This window comes from Gymnogyps californianus, chromosome 1 (assembly GCF_018139145.2).
Source record: "Gymnogyps californianus isolate 813 chromosome 1, ASM1813914v2, whole genome shotgun sequence".
Taxonomy (NCBI): Eukaryota; Metazoa; Chordata; class Aves; order Accipitriformes; family Cathartidae; genus Gymnogyps; species Gymnogyps californianus.
The window spans coordinates 164,896,475-164,906,773 of NC_059471.1; positions in this window are offsets into that span (position 1 = coordinate 164,896,475).

Here is a 10,299-nt window from a genome sequence, read left to right on the forward strand (position 1 = left end):
TGACTTACAGCATATATCAGTGCTAGAAGTTGCTTAGAGCTTTTTCCATAGTAGGACCTTTCTTTAAAGACTCTTGCCAACAAAGACACTTTTGTCCTTCCTGGGCTTTAACTGATGTTTTTTCCCCTCTGTTCTAGTAATAAGATCTGTTTACAATAATTCCTGGCACCAATTGGGCTGTATTATTTGGGATTTCTCTTCTCACTGTCTCCCACCTACAGCCACGCCTGCAGTGGAAAATGTTGCTGTACATTTATCAGCAAAATACACTGCATGAGTCACATGTTGGGTACACAAGCATTTACAACCCTGCTGGCTGGCTAAGCCTAAGATTAATGAGGACATTGTTTAATACCATACATTTTCCTAAAGCAGACATTGTATGAGAATCTCTGCTGTGCATATATTATTTACCAAACATCTGTACACATCTGTAGAACAAGCCTTCCCACATGTTACTTGACCAACCATCTGCTTGTCACTTCGGCTCTTTGAGGTAGGCTCCTGTCTTTCTTGATGGTCATTTCACTAGTGAACCTGCTGGAGGACCCAATAAATAAAATACCAATGCTACCCAATAAATAAAACATACTCACTAGCTCCTAAAAAGACCCTTGTCTATTTTGAGACCTGAGTGTACACCTGAAATGAACAGCTAACTCCAGTAAGGACTGCAGTCAGGACAGTCATTTCATTACAGTCCCCCAGGGACCTCACTAAGGAGTAAGGTCCCGTTTGTACCAAGTGCTGTACAAGCCCCAGAAGGGAAAGACGTGTGGTTACGTGCCGGTCCTTGCCCCTCCTGTCTGGCAGGAGTACCTTCCTCAGCCAAGGACCCCCTTATCACTGCCTGGCCTTCCCAAGCCTGGGGCTTGGTGACGACAGATGATATACAGGCGTCTCAAAGGCTCGGACGTCAAGTTCACCCTCTTTTTCGGACCCCGGAGCATTTCTGCATTATCTGATCTCTCTGGCCCCCTCTGTGCTATCGCTCTAATGATAATCTGTTGCTGACCCCCAGCAACTATTGCAGGCACTGGGCTGCTAAACAGAAATCTGCTCTCATTATACCTTAGCTGGGGAGATCTTGAGATAGTAACAACATAAGAAAATAATTTATCACAGTGGGTTTGCACTTCCAGAGAGGGGCACCATCAGTGAAACAGCAGGAGGAGGTGTTACAAGGAGCTCTCTACAGCCACTGAAGAGAGAGATCTGTAAGGCTGGAGTGACAGCTGAGAGCTTGGGTTTAGCTCCTTCTCTCCTGCCTGAAAGCAAGCACCCGAGATTGCTTTGGTCAGGTTTCTGCCTCTGCCATGCAACACTTGGCACTGAGGCACAAAGCTGATCTTAAGCTGCTCCTGAGAAAAAGGGTCCTGCTGGCTTGCTGCTGAGGCTGGTTCCTGCCCATCCCTGCCTGTCTGGTGGCTGCTGTCCTTCGTTCCTGCAGTATGCTGAATCGTGTGAGCTCCCTGAAAAGCTGGGGGAGCATGCACAACCAAGCCCAAATGATGGAGCAAAGCAGTTGCCAATAGCAGCTGCATAACCAACGAGGAAGCAAACTGAGGTCTTGATACCCTGGGGCCCCTCTCAGGACCCTGGTGTCTCCACTCTCCATTTGGGAGCGTTTTGGGGCAGATAACCTTGCCGTTCCTCCCAGCCTTCTCCTCCTTGCTGTTAGTGGGGGCCTTTGCTGCTTTTGTCAGTGACCTGGGCAACAGGGCTCCCTGGGAATTCGCTAAGTCGGTGGTGGGACTGGGGGAGAAGCAGAGGAGGAGGGTGCTTGTCTGGAAATGGAGCCCCCTCCCACACATGCCACCCATCCATGGCATGTCTGTGTGTCACAGAGAAATTTGCAGAGACAGATTTAATATATTAAACATAAACAAACCAGCGCCAAGCCTTTGGCCGATGGTCATGGCTAGAAATAGAAGCCAACCACTTCAGGGACTTTGGGCTTGCATGCTCAATGGATTCCCAGCACAAGGACAGACGTTCAGCTAACCCAAGCCCAAATCAAAGTAAACACTCCCGCCTGGATTTTCAAGAAGGGGCACAGAGGTGAGTTGGAGAACATTGATGCCATTCAAGGTGATGTGCAAGGAGCAGCTCCCAGGCAGCTCGTCTTGGGAAGGTTGAGGGTCCCAGCAAGGATGTGAGGGCATGTTATGAGCAGGACCACAGTACCCCTGGCATAACAAAGCTAACGATGTAGCTTTTGGGACTTTCCTCCTCTGCCCAACACTTAGTCTCACAAAACCATTAGCACCATAATATCTTAGAGACCACTGCCCTGCTGTCAGGTGTGTCTGAGCATTTGGAAGTGGGGACAGGACAAGCAGACACACAAACCACCTCATTTCCATAAGAACAGCCACAGAAATAATCCTGCCCTATCATGTGAAATGCTGGTAAAGCAGTTTCTCAAATTCTAAATATCCTGGATACAGTTATCTTTATTATTAAAAGAAAGAGGGTTTTATTGTCCTATATCACAGAGCTAGACCTGCCAAGAAGGACTCCACTGAAATACCAGTTGCAGGACTCAGAGAATGAACAGAAACATTTGGGTGAACAGGGCCCCCACGGCAAGGCAGCTAATCCATTCCCTTGTGTTGCTAAAGTCTTGCTTCATCACCACTCTGATGGAGGGTGCGTGGCGGGTTCTCTTTGTTCTCCCTTTGTGGGGGATATTTGTTCTTTTTAAAAGGGAGTGCCTGGGGCACGTGCAATGTGGCAGGCACCTTCCCTTGGGAGCAGCAGGGTTATGCTTGGGACAGAGCTGCCTCCAGATCATGGGGTGGTCAAAAAGAGAAATAAAATCATAGCAAGGGTCAGAGGGCCTGTCACTCGCACAGAGACAGGGAGCCAGCAGGGAGGAGGGTGCAGTAAGAGCCAGCCCTATCCTGGAGTCTGGGAGGGACCATGTGGAGTGTTTTGTACCCTTGAATGTCTCCATGCTGCTGAAGAGACAAGAAGGCAGAAAGAAGAGACCTTGGTTTGGGATACTGAGGACACCCAAATGGGATGATTCTTAGGTCACCCTACTCCTGCCTGCTTCTCCATGGGAGGACTGCATGTTTCCAGAGTGCTTTGCATCCTGTGCAGTGTTGGTGAGTTATCAGGTCACAGGAGAGACACCAAAGAGGTGCTGTTTCTATGCTAGGGAACTGCAAGACGGAAGCAGCTGGAAGACCCATTAACAGTGGCAGCATCCAGACTCCTGGATGACAGAACGGATCTGTGAAAAGAAGACTGATGACCATTTAGAGATGGTTGATCCTTTGATACAAGCATTGCTACCTCAGTTATAGCATCAGAAATAGCCTTTCACTTTAACAATCCCTTCCTTTCTGCTACTGTCTTGCCAAGACTAAAATGTACCAAGCAGGGGCTCATTCACATTTTCCTCTCACCTGCCATAGATATTTTTTTAATATGCAAAGACATCTTCTTAGTATCTTTCTAATAAAATATTTTAAATAATATTTAAATATTTATTATTTAAAATATTAAAATATGTAACATGCAAAGATATCTTCTTAACAAAATATTTTCTTTACTGCCAGAATTTCAACAGGGGAGAAAGCCTGAAAACATTGCTACAAGATGGGGTGTGAAATCCAGGATGCCCAGGGATCCGAGACAGCATTGCAACTGCATTGGGAAAGCCACGTGGCAAGAGAGCACATTCCTCATCAGTCCCCACAAGGTTAAGGCAGTTGCTCCAGAAGGAAAGCTCTCACTGGCAAGGAGGGAGAGATGGAGGGAGAAAGCAGTGATCCAGAACTGTTCAGCATCAGCTGTGCCAAACTAGAGCAACCAAACAAGGCAGCCCTTGATTCATGGCAAAAACCTGCCACTTCAACTTAAAAAATAGCCATTGGGAGTCACAGGGAGATGGAGGGTGAAGAGAAAGTGTGTCTATGTGGCTAAGGCTCAGGAGATCTGGATGCAAGAGATCTGGGTTCTCTCTCCAGCTCTAACCCACAGGCTTCCTCAACAATCTGGGGTAAGTTACTGTCTCTCTTCTGTTTCTCAGCCAAAGAACAGAAATAATTGGCCAAGGAAAATAAAGTCTTGATTACAATGGGAAGTCATGAAATAGCCTAGGGTCAACACCCACATTGAATTCCAAAATGCCAAAGAACACTCAGAGCACAACAGATTTATATGGAAAGTATCACATCTTTATTTTAAAACACAATCTTTTGGGCATACAGCCCTGTATTATGCAGTGGATAAGAAAACGGATGAAGAGTTTTTCTTGGGGTGATTATTCCAGTGATTCCAGTGATGAACAGGAACAAAACAAAAACCAGGCAAACTGCAAGATACTATCCTACTCCCCTGATAGCTGATTAGCAGACCCAAGGACTTGACATTTCTTTGTAGCTGCCCACAGATCAAGGAACCAGAAGTGGACTGCACCAATGCTAACTATGTCTTCTGGTACCTATGGAAGCAATGACATGCTATCTCAGTCCTGTCCAAGAAAGTTACAGATAGCAATACTACCAACACCTCAGCTGCTAGATAAAAGGCAAGAAATAATGCTGGTGATGTAGTGTCGTGGTTTAACCCCAGTCAGCAACTAAGCACCACGCAGCCGTTTCCCCCTCCCCCTCCCAGTGGGGTGAGGAGGAGGAAAGCAAAGGAGAAAAAAAGTAAAACTCGTGGGTTGAGATAAGAACAGTTTAATAACTAAAGTAAAATATAATACTAACAATAGTAATAATGAAATATAATAATAATAGTAATGAAAAGGAATGCAACAAAAGAAGGGGGGGGGAAGAAAAAAACCAGTGATGCACAATGCAATTGCTCACCACCCGCTGACCGATGCTCAGTTAGTTCCCGAACCGCGATCCGCGCCTCCCGGCCAGCTCCGCCCTGTTTATATACTGGGCATGACGTTCCATGGTATGGAATACCTCTTTGGCTAGTTCAGGTCAGCTGCCCCGGCTCTGCTCCCTCCCAGCTCCTTGCCCACCTGCTTGCTGGCAGAGCATGGGAAACTGAAAAGTCCTTGGCTTAAGATAAGCGCTACTTAGCAACAGCTAAAACATCAGAGTGTTATCAACATCATTCTCACACTAAATCCAAAACACAGCACTGTACCAGCTACTAAAAAGAAAGTTAACTCTGTCCCAGCCGAAACCAGGACATGTAGGCATTATACAAACCACATGACATGCGTGGCATAGAGTCGCACAAAGTCCCTAACAAGATGATGAAATATGGACTCTGCCCTAGGAAGAGAGGGAGGTGGGTGACATGAAGGGTACATAATACTAAATAACACAGGGATAGGGAGAAACCTGGAGTGCACACAGAGCCCATGAATTTAGGCTGGAAAGTGGATGGGTCTGGCTTTTCACCCTGTACATGGTCAGGATGTGGGGGGCTCCAGGGACCACTGTGATGCATGAAGGATTCAAAGGCTTGAGCCCTGGTGAGCACGTAAGGAGGAGGACACGGTGCTGGTTGCAGCCATGATACAGAAGGTAACTCTGCACAGCTGCCACACGTGGAGGCCTGGTGCAGGCAGGGAGGCAGTTATCTATGGGTCTTTCCTCTAACCTGGAGAAATGTGCTGCTTTGCAGCTCATGGGACTAACCTGCCTGCCTGGATTTGTAGGTACATTAGCAGAGAAGGGAGAAATTCAAAGGGGAGAACAAGTACTTTCTTCTTCAATGTGCATCTTGTGGCTTTGCAGGTTTTTCCACCGAGAATATTCCTCTGAAGTTTCCTTAATGACTGAGCCAAAATGGGTCAAAGAGGTACTTGAATCACAGCGCCAGAAAAAACACTGCTATGTTCTCCTCTCCATCATTATCAGTCCCCTGTGGTACCCACCCAGCACCTTACCTCACTGACCCTTGCCTGTCCCTGGCCACATCACTCCCTGGGCAATTCCTTTCCTTCTCCCAGACCAGCCTCTGGCTTTTCCCTGCCCTCCTCTTTCACGTTCCTGCAAACCACTTCACCAGTCGGATCCTTCAGACAATATTTCCCCCTCCTGTGTCAACTGCCCCCACCTCTTTGCCAGCCCATGGGCTGCCGTTAGTGGTACTGAGGGGAGGCCATCCTGTGTGGAGGTGCAGAGTGACTAAGCCCTCCGGTCTGTCCACCTTCAAGAGAGGATTTGCTTCTACTATTGCTGCCTGGATTTATTGATTCAACTTCCTTCCAGATGAACAGAGGTGTCAGACAGCTGTTCCCTTCCTCCTTTTATTATAAGGAGGACAACGGTTCCTACCATATCTTACGCTAAATCTTCACTATCTCCCCCCACTCCTGTGAACTCAGGCCCAGCTTGGTGCTGGACTTCCGTGCATGAGATGGGATCTGACCTGAGCACCATAAAGTTCATCCTGTGACAGGTATTCTGGCATATAACAGAGAGATTTTTAAAATTTTTATTCAAAGTTGGCAGGGCCCTGGTGCCTAGCACGGTCCCTAGAAGAAAGACAGGAGGTTCAGTCCTGCCCGGCGAGCAAGCCAGGCAGCCTCGCTGCACTGGTGGCTGCCCTGCTGCTCTGCACACCAGGGCACCAGGGCTGGGAGGTGTCGCTTCCCTTCATGCTGGCAGTCAGAGGCCTCTCAGCATCTCCCAGGCACCGCTGGGAGCAGGAGCAATCCTGACCAGACAGACTCACACGCAGAGGCCAGGGCCTGCTCCTCTTCTTCCGAGTAGGTGCAAAGATCATTCTGGTCCTCCTCCTGCCAGCCAGACTCCTTGTGGCTTGGCCAGACCCAGCACTCCATGTGCAGGGGGACTGGAGTGACAAAGCTGAGGTGCAGAGACGTTCATATTGAAAGTCTTGTTTCAATCTGCAGCAGATAGGGGCCAGTTCAGAGGTCTAATTCCCTTGCATCCATTCCATCCTTGCATTCAGACTTTGGTTTCGGCCCACACTACACAAAAGGGAGGAAACAAATTCTGTGCCCGAGGACAGAAGTGAGCAGAGATGGGAACCCCAACAGTTGATACACCACACGTATCATATTGAACTCCCCCTTCCCCAAACAGCCTTGCCCAAGTTGATATTCAGTATAATTTACATGAAGATGGCACTGTATCAGCTGCTGGAAGAGAGAGGAATAAAAGCAACAGAGAGCTGAGCCTTGCGCTGTGGACCTCAGGACAGAAGAGCAGCAACTCTCAGCACCAACTCATCCCTCAGGTCTCTTGCTGCCCGGTAACATCCTTGACCCAGAGTCAGACTCCTGAGGGATGTGCATACCCAGGAGAGGTGCTGATGAAAGCTGAATACTGCAGGGGAAACACCCCACCAGCCAGTAGGAAATGCTGAGGAGAGGGCTGTAACATAAACCTCTGCATCTCCAGGGCTCTTGCAAGTACCCAGGGGAGCTGAATGGTGCCACTAGGACCTGACAGCTGGTTTCTGCCTAGGGAGGGTATGTGGGGAGCAATCCTGGGACCCAGCCCTGACCTCTAAGGAACATTTACTTATTTTATGCCACACACAACAGTTCAGGGGGATAAAACACAAAAATGTTAGTCCCCTTGTTGAACCTCCAGGTCTTTGTAATATTCTGCTTCTGGAGGTGTTCAAACCCTTTCTCATCAAGGATGAATGCAAAGTTGTATCTTCCACAGCACAACCCAATTCCCTGTTCCCTGGGGTAAAGATGGCAGCTCTTGCACGCCTCCACAGCCTCGCTTTGCTGTCAGGCAGGCTCAGCTGCTATCTTAGCTATTTTGAATGTCCCTTGAGTTCAGGTGCTGCTGCAGAGCAGGGGCTCTCACACCATGGTATCTCTACAATACTGAGGGGAAAGGGAACCCCCCCATCCTGCCCTCTGTCAGTTTGCATCTAGCACTTCCTCCCCTTGAAAACCAACCCAGCCTCCCCGGCCAGCTCAAAACATCTGGGCCAAGTACATCACAAATTCAAGTCAGAGATAACACAACAGGGGACAAAACCCAAAATAAAACAACAAACAAGAGATTGCCCCTCCACAAGATTCTGCCGCTGGTTTCTACCTCGGATGCCCCATCGCAGTGGCTAAGCCCACCAAAGCTGCATTGCAGAAGCCTTTGAGCACAGGGATTAAGGCAGACCACCTGGCTCCACCGCCACCACCGTCTGTGCCCAGGGCATCCTGAGTGCAGCATTCCGGGGCTGTCCGTGCTGCGCAAGTCCCGGAGAGTACTGCAGAGCAGCTGGAGGAGGAGGAGGCTTTTCCTGTGGCTGCCTTGTGGCTCCCAAGGTTGTTGGTTAGGTGCAGAGCTCTGGAAGGTGCAGAGGGTATTAAACTCCTCAGTGTACATAATGAACCTCCTGAAAAGCTGTCCCTATAATTAGCTGTGTACACAGCGAACACAGTCACCGGGGACATTGCTTTTGCTCTCAGGCTTGTTTGCAGAACCAGAGCTTCATTCATGACCTGTTTTGTTTCCCTCCAGCACTGAGGAAGAGTCACGTCGCTGTGCCCAATTCCTGCAGCTGTTGTGTCTGCACAGGGCCAGGACACAAACCTCAGACACCCATGCAGCAGGCCAGTTCCCCCCACGCTGTTTGGTCTGGACCACAGGAGTGCGTGACATTGGAAACATCTACGATGCCAAGGCTCCTCACAGATGTCTCCGCAGAAGACCTTCCCACTTTACCTTACTGCAGAGAAAGCAGTACAACCCTTCCTAGGGAGGAACAAGCTATAGCCATAAAAAGGAGCAATTTTCCCATTGAGGGAAAGCAAGCAGGGCTCTTGCTAGGAGATACTGCCCTGCATGTTCTAGGCCTAGTATAAAACCAGGAGTTCAAAACAATCACACACCACTGACATGGGCATGTTGGAAGGCAGGTGTGAGTTTGCTCTGCCTGGGCTCTGGGCCAGTGTGAGGTGAGCCATCTCTGATCCTCAAAGCTGTAGTGTGTGACAGAGTCTGGGATGAGACCCTCTGGTTCCCCAGTGCTTCAGAGGGGCTGAGCCCTGTGCTCATACCTTCACATAGCCCTAGGGTCAGAGACAACTGATCTTCCCTCCACCATGCCCCTTGCACAGGGCACACACAAGCCTGGCAAGCCTCATGCATTGCACAGGAAACTCCAACACCAAAGTCGAGGCTTCATTCACGCTCTTCCAGTCCAGCACTGCAACCTCTGCCCACACCCAGGGGCTGAACCACCAGCCAAAAGCAGTGAGACATTCTGACACCTTAGACCCTTCCCCCCTCTTTGGGGCTCAGCCTCCTGCTCTCAGCATCTTTCCTGTGCTTCTGCAGCCCTTCTTCAGTGCACAAAAGCCACAAGAGCATCCAGCAGGATTCAGGCATATATATTGCCACTAGACACACGCTCATTCAAGAGGTCATCTGGTGCAGGCAGTTCTCTTCCCTGGCCCTACCGATGGTGAGGGCGTGCTTTGCTCTGCTCACCAACAGCATCTCCTGGGTAAGCTCACCGAGCAGGAGAGAGGCTGCCACACAGCCACGTGATGCTACCAGGCAAGGCCCTCCACGCCAAGGAGTGCCGCCAAGTAGTCTTCACTTGCAGCTCCAGGACTAGCATGTAAATCCAATGCACCAAATACAGTGGCAGGTATGTGACCCACCCTGAACAGTCTCATGCTTCAGAGAAAAAGACACTTAAGAGGTCTGCAGAGATGGCTTACTCCAGCTGTTATATGAACACCCATGGGCCAAATCTTATGGCCTTGTAGGCTCCAGCTGATGACAGTGACATCTCCACTTCTGGGACTATATGCTAGTGGCAGAAGGTCACTGTGAAATAGCTGCTCAGAAGAGAGGACACCCGAGTAAAACAGTTTTATGGGCTGAGGGCAGGTGCCTCCACTTTTACCAGCCTAAAGAAATATGCCACACGTAATGCCCCAAACTCACCTCTCCCTTGACATCTTCAGTGTTATTATCTAGCTGTGTCCAGAAGCAATACCACAGGTTCTCATAGGCCACATACAAACCAGAGGTTAGGGAGCACTAGCTGTGACAAGGGGAGAACTGAACAGAGAGAGGTGGTTTGCCTCTCTCTGCTCTCCTCTCTCTTTTCCTGCTCTTTCCTGAACTGCCTCATTTAGGAAACAATTCTTGGCTATTGCGTTGATCATGGAGCTTCTGAGACCCCATATTGCCCACCGCCCTGCCTCATAGGGGAGAGCTCCCTGTGCAGGGAGACAGTTTCCCGGCCTTGCCAACACAAGGCACAATCCTGAATACCGTTTTGGTCATACCACTCTTCCTTGGAAATGTGCAGCAATTTTGATTCCCCATACCAACTGTTACAGCATTGGGCTTGCTTTAGGTAAGC